Genomic DNA, 12,885 nt, shown 5'->3' with positions numbered 1-12,885 from the left:
CGGGCTGGTCTGAGGAAATAGTCCGTTTCGGCACCCGCTTGGGCGCCTGTGGCTTTTCGCCCCGTCTCCTGGTGATCGTTTTTCCTGCTGGAGTTTCCTTCGGCGGTCGAAGTACCCGTCGAGGGACTTCAGCCTCTGAGCCAACAAGTGGACAGGTGAGATGGGAAGGAGGGGACGGGAAGGAGGGGAGAGGAACGGTTGGGAAAGAGGAAGGCAAAGGAGGAAAGGAAGGGGGTAAAAGGAAAGCAGGCACGCGTAAACATTTTGCATCGTCTATGGCTTCCACTGAGGGGAAGGAAAGGGGCGTAGTACCTGTATCCTCTTGAAGCCCACTTCGTGAAGGTAATGGCAGCGATGTTGGCTGCAAGTTCGCTCCTGCTCCTTCTTTTACTGTTTGTGTTTCTTCTTTCGAATGTTCCGATGTGAAGACCAAACCATCGGTTTCGCGATGCTGTGAGTCCATGATGACAGTTCTTTTGTTGGCGACCGCGGTCTGCCACAGTCTGCAACCTCACTCTGCAACCTCACTCTGCAACCTCACTCTGCAACCTCACTCTGCAACCTCACTCTGCAACCTCACTCTGCAGCTCACTCTGCAACCTCACTCTGCAGCTCACTCTGCAGCTCACTCCGCGGCTGGAGTGAGTATTTGAAGGCTCAGGTAAAGTTCAGGAAAGCTGGGAAAATAGTAGTCACTGCAGAAAGACTCAGGGTCAGGGTCTGCCACAGTCTGCAACCTCACTCTGCAGCTCACTCCGCGGCCGCTCCGCGGCTGGAGTGAGTATTTGAAGGCTCAGGTAAAGTTCAGGAAAGCTGGGAAAATGGTAGTCACTGCAGAAAGACTCAGGGTCAGGGTCTGCCACAGTCTGCAACCTCACTCTGCAGCTCACTCCGCGGCCGCTCCGCGGCTGGAGTGAGTATTTGAAGGCTCAGGTAAAGTTCAGGAAAGCTGGGAAAATGGTAGTCACTGCAGAAAGACTCAGGGTCAGGGTCTGCCACGGTCTGCAACCTCACTCTGCAGCTCACTCCGCCATATCAAATTATCATTTAAATCTCCACAACATAAAGAACTGTATTACATGGCCCTACTCCAACGTTTTAAACCTTGGAGAAAAGAAGAAGATTAGGTGACTATGGGCCTCATTACACGGAAGGCGGTAGGGGATTACCGGCACCGGTAAGGGCACCGGTGCCGGTAATCCCCACCGCCCTACTACGAGGTCCCTCAGCATGTCCCTTCCTTAAAGTGTGGTCAGACCACACGTTAAGGACAGGACCCGCTGAGGGACTTCAGTGCAAATAACGGTACCGCAAATTGTGGTACCGTTATTTGCTCCTTCCCCATTCCCATTGAGCCCTATCGGTGTTCAAATGGGAATGGTTCCTGGAATGGGGACTTACCGGTCTGACATAGGTCGGAGTATGCCGGTAAATCCCTATTCCGGGAACCCGGCCTCCGACGGCGGTAAGGGGGTAGCCATGGCACTAATAGTGCCATGGCTACTGCCTTCCATGTAATGAGGCCCTATGACTCATTTTAAGCAGCATTCTATGAAAATGAAAGCGGTATTACACATGTCAATTGCAAACAATACAAACAACTGTTGGACAAAGAATGCTAACAGAGGAAGATATTGAAGCTCAACTAGATAAAGACACTCCTGAGGGAAGTCAGCCTCCCTTACAGGATGCCAAGAACTACTTTGAGCACCACTCATTCGAAATGAAGCAGAAATAGCCATGACTGAGGTGGAATATACTATGTATCAATACAAACAATCTGAAGAAGACTTGTCAGTGCTCAAATCACAGCTAAATGAAAAACTCATCATTTATCTAGAAGTCAGTAAAGAAATTGAACATGGTTTCAAACATGAAACTAAGACTTGTAACTGTAAAAATGTTAATCCTCTGCTCCTGTGTGCAAGTTAGTGAAGCTGGTTTTGGTAACACATTCTTAATTTAAATAATCAGCTCATTTCTACAAAATGTAATAAACAACTGCCTTTCAGCTGTTGTAACAGTCACCAACAGGTTTAGCTGCCTACAACAAAGGAGGTGTAACTATACACTGACTACTGCTCCTTCCAGTAGAACACCAAAACAAAATTAAAATACTACAAATTATCAGCAGAATCTGCTACTGAAGTATGCAAAATTCTTAAGCAAATGAAAGTACCCAATTAGATGAAGTAAGCATGGTTTACAACCTCATGTTAGCTTTAATTCATCTAAGAATTCAAGAAGTCCTAAATACCAACTATGAAGAACTGTTTGGAGGAAAACACATTATTGTTAACACCAGTAAAAGATCAACTTATTTTCAAACATTAGGACACAAACAATGCCATAACACACTCGGCAGCATTGGAAATGTAAATCTCTGGCAACATTTTCAGTACAGAGAACTAACTCAAAACATACGTCAGTCTGCAGACCTCATCTATGCTAACATTTTAAAAAGCATTAGAACTGGTCTGATTACTAAAGATGCAAAATCCATCTTAAATAGTAGACTAATCCATGAGCTGTATGGGCGAAAGACATCTACTCTTGATGTCATGGAACAGTGAACTCAACAAAATCTAAAATGTATTTCCTTAATGCCAACCCTTGCAAGCTGTAGTCAATTCAACGAGACAATGTTAAAAAATGAAATGAACCCATAATGCATATCAGCTCCACAGACAAAGTAGAAGTGCACCATATGACACTGCCTATGTGTCAACAAGCAACAGCACGACTAAATAGCTTCGAAAAAGTCTATCTCCAACACTTCTGGAATGGAGAAAATATGAACTTCGAGCCTAAATTGAAGAGTAATTCTAAAACATAACCTTGATGTAGAACAAGGTTTACTCAATGGACCAATTGGTACAGTTGTTGGCTTCCAAACATATCCAGATGACAACAACATTGGGTTTGTCAATATCCACTTTGACAAACTTGCAGGAGTTAAAAAAACTTGGCTGCACAATAGCATGTCTCCTTCTTTTCAAAGACATGTACGTAAGCAGAGAACAATTAATTCTATCCCTTGAACATGCTGTCACTATTCACAAATCGCAAGGTCTAACCCTAGATCACGCATTGGTTGACATTGGCAGTACAGTTTTTAGTGAAGGTATGAGTTACGTTACACTTTCACATCTGCGTACACTCAATGGTCTATTCCTAGTTAACTTTGATGCAAACAAAGGCAACGTTGACATTCCTTGCATCCTAGAATACAACAGCTTCTATTCACCGAACACCCCCACCTGCATATGTACCCTGTAACTTAAAAAAAAAGTAATTCAAACAGAATCAACAACAGATCTCCAGAAAATACCACTGAAGAAATGACCAACTCTTTCTCCATCAAATAATACAACCACACAACTGTGTAGTAGAAACTCAACTGCACATCCATCAGAAAACAAAGAGACAAATATCTCTTCTCAAACAAATTCTGCAGGCCCATCAAACGATGCACAGACAGAATTCGCTGGTCCATTTAAATTCAGCAACACATCTGGAGTAAATTGCTATGCAAATTTAACAATCAATCTTCTCTTCCAATTTCCACCAATTGTGCACAACATTTACTTACACAGCTCGGACCAGTTCTGTTTGCAAATCCTCATCCTTCATAGAAATGCCACAAATACTCCTTACAACACTTACAGTGTCTCAGGTATAAGACAAGAATTGGACGACTGTGCAAGAATTGTGAAATGTACACCGGAAGATCCACAATAAATCCTACTGTACTTACTACAAGTCATGGAAAGCAAAAACATTGCATGAATTTGTTTGAGAAGAGATATTTGTCTCTTTGCTAGATAAACTTGATCTTGGCGTTATGAATAACGGAATGGACGAAGTCCATATAGTGAATAGTGCTGTTGCACATCAAGCAGAACCCGAAACATGTAATAAAGGTGCCTTGCTTAACGCATGTTCTGCAGTTAAAAAAAAAACATGCCTGTATACACAATCTGATAACAGATTTGAATCTCAACCGTCTGTGTTTTACAGAAACATGGCTGTTGAAAAACTCAAATTCAGCTTTAAACGATCTGTGCCCAAACAGTTTCACAGGTAAAATGTGAGGTGTGGCAGCCATCGTATTTAACAGTAAACTAAATATGAGGAAAAATACATCTTCATTTCGACTGGTGTGGAAACACTTGCCTTGAAATGTGTCATATCACTCTAAATATATCTTTAGACTTTCTTCTAGTTTATGATGCCCCTAAATCTGTGTCCCAGTTTGTATTCGATCTTGGGAATGTGATTGGGCAACTTGTCCCTCTATTGCCATATTTGATCGTTTTGGGTAATTTGAACTTGTGGTTTGACTACCCCATGGGTGGCACAACCACAGTGATGGAGTTTATGAGAGAATTTTGACTGACACAATGCATTATACATCCTACAAAATCAGAATGACATATTCCGGATTGTCTCTAAGATCTTTATAACCAGCTGGAAATAATTAACTTGAAGTTTCTTCCTTGAATTGATTGTGCCATAATTCCCTTTAGTATCAATTTGCATGATTCCTTAATCTGTGAGAAACCGACCGAATGGGATCCGATTAGGCATAAGTATTCTCCTCTTGTGTAAAAAATCTGGTAGCTCAATACCAAGGCAAGTACCCATCTGTCCTCAACATTTTCAATGGAAAATTGCAAATCAAATGTTTTGCCCCAGCTACAAAGAGATTCATAAAAACAAACCAGGCAAAGAGACATCTTTGATTGATCAGAATTTAAAAGCCAAAGAAAACGGTTAGAAAACTTAAGAGTTTGGAGGAAAACAAGAATCCCAGTCATAGACACAGATATATGAGCCAACTATATGTCTACAGGAAAATGCTCAGAAAGACTACAAGGCTCTATTACTATGATTGGAACTTTATTAGTCCAAACAGAACTGAGGAATTATTCCATGTACTAATTGAACTTCATGCCCCATGTTCTCTAAAGAGTCAGACACCAACATCAAAAGAACTATATGAGGGGCTGCCACAGTACTTTGAAGTAAAAAATCAGTAAGATCAGAGATCAGCTACTGGACACAGCCCTTCAAGGTGATAGGAATGCAATTGAAATGGAAGTAGCTGTCAACCTCCCCTCAGAAGTACTTTTTGACCCGTTCAGCCCACAAAAGATGATTTCCTGTTGAAAACGCATCACATGGGAAAAGTATAGGCTATATGTTCTCCCTTTGACCCATACCCCACCTGGCTTTTGAAAGAGCTGCATTCCTGTGTAGCCCCATACTTAAGGCAGATTAGCACAATGGGTGTGGGAGCCAGCCAATCAGGTTGCTCGGATAGCAGGCTGAATCCCATAGTTCAAGCCCTCATTCCGGGAAACATGAAGCCTGCTCTCATTCGCCCCACCATCTTTCCCTAACCCCCTTTCTGTCTCCATCCCTTTCCTCCCTGCCCCTGACCACATTTACCTGATTGCTTTTGGTGGAGGTGCTGCCACCGCTATAGCCTCTAGGGTTGCAGAATAGCAGGGGGCTCTGCATCGAGCCCTGTCTTCCAGCTCCATGGCAGCCATCTTAAGTAAGTATTTTCTTTGAATGAATGGGGTGCCGCAAGGTGTCCCATTCATTTAAACAAAATACATTGTTGTTAGAACCTAGGTTTTTCTGGTTAAACATTTTGAATGCTTATAGCAATAACACCCTCACTGGTGGGTCAGATGAGGCGGTAATGACACTTGGGCCCATCGTTAGCTTGGGTCCTGGGCCTTTTCCACCAGATCTGGCCGACCTGCTCTAGTCTAATTGCTTAATTATCAAACACTCATTGGCTTCCGGGAAAGTTTTCAAATTTATTATGTGAGTAGAGGTCATCCACTACCCGAAACTACCTTGGATCCACTCGATCCAGCACACTATGGTGAATTTCACAGCTACCTCAGTAAATTGTTTGAAGCTGAAGTCACTGCCCAGCTTCAACAATTTGCAAAAGCAGTGGGCTGGCTCGATGAAGCACATGCCTGTTTCAGACTGGTTACATGTCTTTGCATCGAAAACTTTCCATCGAAACATTTTTCCATTGCATTTTGTGCAATGAAAAAAAGTCCATTGAATGCATTTTTAAAAATATTTATCTTGTAGGGGGTCACCACAGCCCCTGTTTTGAACCTTTAGAAACCCACCCCATACAAAATTAACCCTTTACCCTTCAGAAATATGCATTTGATGGACTTTTTTTCATTGGCCCTCATTACAACCCAGGTGGTAAGTGTTTAACGGCGCCGTAAAGAGCGTCGGCGCCGTTAAACACTTACCGCCTGATTACAAGGTCCCTTAGCGGGATGGTGACATTAACGCCTGCTTTTTGCAGGCGTTAAAAACCAACCCGCTAAGGGACCTTGGCGATAATTACGGCAACCGTAATTTACGGTGCCGTAATTATCGCCTTTCCCATTCCCATTATGCCCTATGGGGCAAAAATGGGAATGGGGAAGGGGCCATTGGTGAATGGGGAATTACCGCCCCACTCACCTTGTAATGGGGCGGTAATTCCGCCATCCACCATGGCGGAATCGTAACCTTAGCGGCATGGACCATGGTGCTAATAGCACCATGGTCCTCCGCCAAGGTTGTAATGAGGGCCATTGCAAAGAATTTGATGGAAAAAGTTTTGATGGAACTTTTTCTAATGGAAAGACTGCATACCTTTTTGACCTGGCAGAAATACTGCATGTGTATAAGTGGCTGCTTTGGATGACCTCATTTCTTGGTTGGATACAGGAAACACTGGTGTCCTTGTCCTCCTAGATCTCTCTGTGACATTTCATTTATGACATTCTGCTGGGAGTAATGCATGGAATTGGCTGGAATCCTTTTTGACTCGCCTCCCAACTTTCTTTTCCGCACAGAGACCTTTTTCCTGTGAAGTCCCTCAACGCTCCTCTCTCCACCCTCTGCTCTTCAATATTTGTATTTTTTATATGACGTCATTGGCTAAGCTAATATGGGGGGGTATGAATAACTTTCTATATGTTTGCAGCTTATTCTTTGACTAGGGAACCTCAATAAATCAGCAGTATTAGACTTCAAATATTGCAAGAAACAGGTCAAGAAATGGATGGACATGAATCATCTACAATTAAATAATTAAATGTTGAGAACATAGAGATTTCAATCTGTAATGAAAACACTGCTCAGCCTTCAAATGATGGCCCTTTAGATTTGCCTAACTGAAACAGCAGCGACCGGATTTAGGGCCTCATTACAGTTGTGGTGGTCTGGAAATAAGGGTGCTGGTCTCACCGTACCAGCACCATTTCCGGACCACCACATTACAACTCTGTGGACGGTCACCGTAGCACCAGGCAGGTCTGACCTGCCAAGAGTAATGGCACCCACCCACAGAGTTTTCATGGAAGCACCGGCACGATTAGCAACGGTGCCAGTCCTTCTGTGTCCCCATTCCCATGGAGTCCAATGGGACTTGTAATGTCCCAGTGACCCTGGGATCACAGTCGGCAGAAACAGTGTTATGATTCCGGCGACAACCCGCTGCTAGCATCGGCGAGTTACCGCCAGAGTTGTAGCTTGGTACATGTCCTATTCCAGCCCAAATAAATTGTAACTTAGGTGTCTGGATAGATTCAGACCTTTCTATGCCATCATAGATAAGTAAACTTACAAGTAGTTTCTTTGTTCAAATGAGATGCCTAAAGTGGTTCTTGGATTACTTTCTTTTTGATAAAATATTCAATTGATGACCATACAGTTAGTCTACTGTAATTCAGTGTGCCTAGGTCTTCTAATAAATCTCTGGCCAAACTTTAATATATCCATAATGCAATGGCTAGAATATTATTTCAGTGGAGTTGAAGAGACTATATTTCTTCGGCCCTGTGCAACCTACATTGGTTACCCATGGCAAAACAAATAGAATTTAAAGCTTTCTGCGAGTCTATGAACCCTTTCATCATAAACAGCCTCTATTCATATGGATAAATCTAAGACACTAGACACAAATCGTCATCTGAGGTCAGCATCTGCTGGTCTTCTGGTGGCAAGTTTATGGTATATCCTGCCACTCTCACTCCGCCTCCTGGAAGAAAATGTTGAATTTAGGAAAACATTGAAACCCTTTGTGTGCACTAGGTAACAGCAGACTCTATCCTTCAAGTTACATCTGTTAGGTGTTACATGAAGTTATTCTGTGCCATTATGCCCCTTTGGTGGTGAGATGTTTGTGTGTTATAAATGAATGTACATTTACATCACAACAGTGTCCCTCTATAGACAACAGTACGACCTGGTAAATTGAGAATGCAAGATTCGATGAGGCACTCTTGTGATGCTGGTGATTATGTTGCTGCTCTTAGCACTGGAAATGCAAGTGCAGGTGCAACTTATCAAGAGAAGAACACCACAACGCAGACATCATCTGTGGTACACATAAATGCCATTGTATGTCAAAGAAAAAGAAATTAAGTCACAGAAGGGCAACATTGTGTACATTGCTAGAAGCACATTAGAAGCAAAAGACATCATGCCATCAAATCTAGGAGAGTGGGGTTCTCTTATGGCCAATACATCTCCCATCACTGCCAACAAAATAGGAACATCTGTCACTCGCGTTGCCACTGTGAAAAAGGCCACATCACTGGCCAGTGACATTTTTATCATTGATATGAACAATAACCATTGTCCACACTCTGTAAAACTCTGTTGTGGGAAATTGGAATACATCAATGCACTTGTAACTGTTGAATTACTTGAAAATAGCCATTAATGGGAACTGCCTGCTCATCAGGAAAAGAGTAAAAGTGGGTTCACTGCTAGAACATTTTCTGAAGGAACATTCCTTATTGTGGAGGAAGAAGATGATCATGGGGAAGGAAAGTTTAGAGCACATTCAGATTCAAATATGACCACCACACCACACCTCATGCCCTCTTCACACTCCAGGTAGCACAGAGCTGCCACGCCTGCTTGCTCATGGTCATTGCTTAGGGAGCTAGGCATGTGTACATCCAGAACACGTTCACAGCCTCTTGAGACACCAACCAATAAGAATGCCAGAAGAAAGGATATTTTTACCAAGTCTAAAAAGTACTCCAGAAACTCTCCTTTGCTATGTGTTTTCTACATAGGGAAGCTAGCCAAAATGTCGTCGAATCAAGTCCTGCCATACTCTTTGGTGGCAATGAAGGATTCCAGGAACATTTTGAAGCTGTTTGTCCAAAATAACAGGTACCCAGCCACACATATTGTATCCTTAGTTGTATTGCCAGATGTTTGCAAAAACACACATTAAGCAACAATCGTAAAAGCATTAATGGCATCTGCTGTGCACATTATTACTGGGACAATGAGAAGGTCCCCCATGGGTAGGCATCAGACTATATATGTGCCACTGTAGATTGGGCTTCTTTTGAGGAAATCTGCATTGGTCGTGCAATCACCAATAGTACCTGAGGTACTAGTGCCACTACCACACTGAAAATAAATTCACTAGCAAGTAACTATTCAATGTATGTCAATCAGAAGACACTCACAGCATCAAACATCCCCACAGAATGCAATGCCTTTGTTTTGGGATAACTTAGAAAAAAGCAGTGACTGTTGGTTTTATTCTGAGCAACAATGATGGCAACATTTTACCTGCAATGGCAAGAGGCAAATACATCTGCGTTTCTGTTGGACAGACTATTTTGAACTTTAGCATACTGGACCTTCTAAAACATAAACAATGTGATAACACAATGTAACTATGTCAGCAAAAGAGTGCTAGTTCAGCCATTCTGCCAAAGTCTTCCCCAATTAAGCGTCAAGCATGAAGATTCCACCCAATGGAACTCAACCCTGTATATGCTTCCCTCTATAAACTGCAAAAAGCTATCAACGAATATGTGCTACAGCACAATGGTGAAACAGGATCATCAATGTTTTTGACTCTTATGCAATAGGGCCTTGTGCAATGTATCATCCACAGTGCTTTTTGAATATGCAGCACAGGCTGTAACCAATGATACCACTACCATCAGTATTGCAACCCCTCTAGTTCATGGGCTGAAAGAACAGATCATAACAATGGAGCTAGAAATCAAAGACTAAGAGAATGTTTATGTTCTATGTCAAGCCAAAAATGCCCAGTAACTCAATTATTTGTTTATTCTTTGTACCTTTTATGGGGGGGTGTGATATGTAGAAATACATGATGTGTATTCTGGACCTAGTTGTGGCATGTAAAAGGGATATGTCTTACTTGAATCTTCCTGGAAAATCAACTCGATAAATTCCCTCTGCTTCCACCTTCATACAGACCATTCCTAGTAACACCTCCTCTACCAGCACACAAGAAACCTCACTTCCAGGAAAGTAGAAATCACTAGCCTCTCCATCATCTCCAGCTGTCACAAATTAGGACAGTATGACAGTCTTATGGGACCCCTGAGTTCTAATACAGGAGCTCCCCAACTTCAATCAGAGACACAGAACTATATACGGGATATATTATCAAACTAAAGTGTCAAGATACAGCAAAAAAGAACAAATGCCCATTTGAAGAAGAACAGTAGAGGAATGCTTGAGCAGTATCCCAAAGGTGATATGCAGCTAACTGTAGATGACAAACCTTTGCTTTATTGGAACAGCAAACATCAGATGTTCCCAACTATAAGCAGTCAGGCATATCTGTTTTGTCCAGCTGACAGTATCAACTCTGGACTTTTTTTAATGCAGTGTGGGAAATCATCGGAAACAGGACACGTCTATTGAAATCCTAACAGTGCTAAAGATGAATCAGCACTTCCAACACCACACGTATACTATTCCAGATTATCATTAATTGAAGAAAAACCTTCCACATGTTACTTCTGCTCCCACTAACTCACATCACAACAATGTAGCGGACAGCATCATTACCCAGTAGTGCTGTGTGGGTATGCACTCTGCACATGTGAGGCTGGGGCATGTTTAAGATCTATTCAACCCAGATGTATGATACGTTTAATTAATAATATATTCCCCAAAAATGGTAGTTAAAACATTTGAGCACATTTCATTTTTAGAAAATGGTTATTTCATTCATGAAAACTCAAAGGCATTTCACCTTTCAGAATGACTACACACATCAGAACACAACAACAAAAGAAGAAAAACTACTTTAGGGTGACTGCATGTCTTCCTTAACAAAGACATGTTCAGGACTTTCACGTTCTCCTCTTAGAACAGCTGTGTTCTACATGTGTTCCATAATATTATTGTTTAAAACATATGTATTATTGAAAGCAAAAATCGATATTAACCTGCAAGTTTCAATGTAATGTAGTGTGTGACTTGTATTAAGTGCACCAATGCAAGTATCAGAATGTAGCTGAGTAGCCTGGAACCTTATACTACACCAAGGTTCCAGGAGTGTCACTTGGTACACACAGGATGGGAGAGATGACTGGAGAAGATGTATATACCTTGAGCTCCTACCTCCTTTCTATAGCTTGCCCTATAACTAAATAAAGTAACATCCTTTTCTACATACCTGTCTCCAGTCTGGTTCCTGCCTATCTGATTAAACCAAATACTACAAGTGGCGACGAGGATGTTTTTGGAAGAGGACCAGAGATGGCAGTTAGAAGTCCAGAGGTGATGGCGCTGAATGGAGAAGGAGAAATGATGAATGGTGCCCAAGAAAACTAAGTTGACAAGTGAGCAATGCCCTCTATGCGATGTGGCATAAACCCTGTTGAGGATGGAACAAAATATCCCTTGAAGGTAGCCAAAACTTTGGATGTAATTAGGGAGCCTCTGCGTTGCTTCATAAAAAAGGTACTGTGTTATAACCTTGAAATGTGGCTGTGAAAGACTGTCTGCCTAAAGTGGAAATGCAGAAGAGTGTGCACTGTGGATGCAATTGGTGAGGTAGTGGTCAAGCTGGAGAAACTTCCCTGCTTAAAAGCAGCTGTTTGCAGAGTGCTGTTCATACAGAGGAGCACTGCTTATTCATGAATGGAATAAGTTTGGAGGAATCAAATGGGCAGTCCAGTGGAGGCAATGTTGTGTTTTCAATATGACGGTAGGTCTGTTTTGGAACAGGAGCACTGTGCAAATGGAGCGCTGCATGACCGTTAAACGGTCGTAATATGGAGCTCTATGCGGCCGGGAGCTACTGAGCAAATGATGACGTACCTGGATGATCCGGCGTGATGGTGAAGGCTGGAACGCTTAGGTTTGAGCGTTCTTTGGCGTTCGTTTGCTCCGGTTGATGCAGTCCTATTAAAACGTTAAAGGAAAGGCCATGTGGACGTCGTGGCTGTGATGAGTTGTGCGGAAGCGCCGTGTCGTAAAGGATCTGGGGCTGAGGAGGATGGATTAAACAGGAAGATGTATTGCTACGTGTGCGCATATTGTGAATATTGGATTCTACTGCTGTGCTGGAAAAATATCAGTCAACAGCAGCATGGTGTAAGCGTAGCGTTTTTTTTGCAGCAGATGGACATAAGGTATTGTATTTTGAATTCTCTTGCAAATACAATCGGCAAGGTTATGGATATCACTGTTCAGTATTAATGAAATGTTAGGATGTCATTTTGTGTATAGCCCATTTGGGTAATGTGGAAGATCTATGTGTAATTTAAGGACTGGGCGCAATGACACGTATTGATGTAATGCAGGTTGACGTAGTTTAGAGCAAATGTTATTGGTGTACGTGCAACAAGGGTATTCACGATGTGTGAAGATATAGGATGTATAGTGCAAATGTATTACTATTGTTCAAGATGAAGCTGCAGTATATGGATATGTTTGATGTGTTAGTGGGTTATGTGTCTGGCATGGCTGGGAAGGTTCAGAGTGCATGCTGCTAGAGGGAATATGAGTGCACAATGCTTTTAAAGTGGCTTGTAAAAACAAATG

The 12,885-nt window shown here is 42.3% G+C and overlaps 1 long non-coding RNA gene across 1 annotated transcript in view; it reads right to left on the bottom strand.

Moving 5' to 3' along the window:
• Positions 1 to 12,522, bottom strand: part of LOC138453316 (uncharacterized) — a 278,866-nt gene extending 266,344 nt beyond the window's left edge. Inside the window, exon 1 of the long non-coding RNA XR_011260400.1 lies at positions 12,160 to 12,522. This is a non-coding gene — a long non-coding RNA (uncharacterized lncRNA). The remainder of the gene's footprint in view (positions 1 to 12,159) is intronic.
• Positions 12,523 to 12,885: the final 363 nt, after the last annotated feature.

This window comes from Ambystoma mexicanum, chromosome 4p (assembly GCF_040938575.1).
Source record: "Ambystoma mexicanum isolate Mex_15411 chromosome 4p, UKY_AmexF1_1, whole genome shotgun sequence".
Classification (NCBI taxonomy): domain Eukaryota; kingdom Metazoa; phylum Chordata; class Amphibia; order Caudata; family Ambystomatidae; genus Ambystoma; species Ambystoma mexicanum.
The sequence above is the reverse complement of the archived record's forward strand: the minus strand, read 5'-3'. Positions and strand labels throughout refer to the sequence as shown.